Source organism: Canis lupus, chromosome X (genome assembly GCF_048164855.1).
Source record: "Canis lupus baileyi chromosome X, mCanLup2.hap1, whole genome shotgun sequence".
Taxonomy (NCBI): Eukaryota; Metazoa; Chordata; class Mammalia; order Carnivora; family Canidae; genus Canis; species Canis lupus.
In genome coordinates, this window is record NC_132876.1 from 2,694,552 (window position 1) to 2,696,206 (window position 1,655).

Genomic DNA, 1,655 nt, shown 5'->3' on the forward strand with positions numbered 1-1,655 from the left:
GTCACAATGATGCCACGGACACTGAGAAAGGCTACGTACGACGGGATGCACAGTTTCACAAAGCACAGTGATCACAGACCAGAGTGGTGGGGACCATGCTACTGACGCATGATCTACAAAATCCAAAAGCAGGGAGAGTGGCCTTTCAGGGAGTAACTCCGCACCAGTCATCCGTACTTGACCCCAGGTCAACCTGGTGAGTTTCACAGAGCAACTGGCAACTTTGGGGGTAGGGTTTGTCACACGAAAAGGACTTAAAACAAGCAGCTAGAGAAAGGGAATGGTAGGAAACTGCTCCAGGGCTCTTAGGAATTGAGGGCAGTGCTGAGGGCTGGGTGGACAGATGCACAAGAAACAGCTCCAAAGAGGTTTCCTGTTCAGCAATCGGCGAAGGGGAAGAGGATCCAGGAGGCAGTTGAAGAGAGCAAAGGTGGGGCCCTGAAGGCGAGTCTCTGGAGGCTGGATCGGAAGAAAGCCCACACGCTGGGCACCAGTGATGAAACAAAATTCTGGACCCCAAATGGGGAAGGTGAGAGATGGGGGTGGGTGTCACTGACTGAGGGTGGTGGGTGGAACAGCCTCACAGTAGCTGTCACAGGGCCACAGGGAAATATATGGCCGCTAGGTCAGAGGGCTCCTTCCAGCCTGGATGGGAAGGCACAGTCTCACAGAGGAGGTCCACTGATGCCTGGGTGGTAGAAGGCACAGAGGTCCTCATATCGACAGTGGCCCTTTTTGGCAAAGTGTCGGCAGACAGGGCGGTTGGATTTGTCTTCCATAACTTGGGGGCCTTCCTTGGGCAGGCAGGTATTTTTGATAAAAGACCAACTTTTGAGCCTTCAGGGATTTCTCTGCTCTTTGTGAAAGCCTCCTCTGGAAGGACCCCCATGGCCTGGTCCAGGAAAAGGAGGTTCAGTATTGGCCCCCCACCAGCCACGACCATATGGGCTGCACCTGGGGCCCAGGCCTCCCCGGATTGGGCCTCTGCCCCTGGGAGGAGGTGGGAGGCTCAGCAGTGGTGGAATCATTGGTCCCCTTGATCCTGGAGGACCTCTGTGAAGAGAGTCTGCATTCTTTTCTGTCTGGCTCCTTTGCTCCTTTCGCTCAACACTGTGTTTGTGAGATTCATCCAGGTTGCCTGTAACAGGAGTTCATTCATTTTCATTGCAGTGTAGTATCCCATTGCATGCACACACAAGAACTTATTTATCCATTCTACTGATGGTGGACATGTGGGTGGATTCCAGTTTGGGGCTGACTTGGGATCACCAGGCTTTCCATTGGCCATGGGGGGAGGGCCCAGAAGGCTGGGAGGTCCGATGGGACTCCCATCCTCCTCGTCTTCAGTCTCCCCCTGCTCTGGCAGCGGGGCCTATTGTGGCGGCGGCTGCTGCTGATTCTGCTTCTTTCGTTTGGGCATCGTGGTTGCGGCAATGGCTGCAGCGGGATTTGGAGGGCAGTCGAAAATCATCTGTCTTACACAACCCCTTCCAGAAGGCAGAAGAGCAGGGAACGATTCTTCACTCATTTTTGTGAAGCTGGAATAAATCTTGATAAAAAGATGATGTAAAAAAAGAAAATCACGGAAAAATCACCCTCAAGAAGAATATGGCAAAAATCCTGAACTATCAGCAAATCAAATTCAACACTATATA

The 1,655-nt window shown here is 52.4% G+C and overlaps 1 pseudogene; it reads right to left on the reverse strand.

Annotated features, from left to right (window-relative positions):
- Nucleotides 1-573: 573 nt before the first annotated feature.
- Nucleotides 574-1,420, reverse strand: LOC140627271 (proline-rich protein 3-like; annotated as a pseudogene).
- Nucleotides 1,421-1,655: the final 235 nt, after the last annotated feature.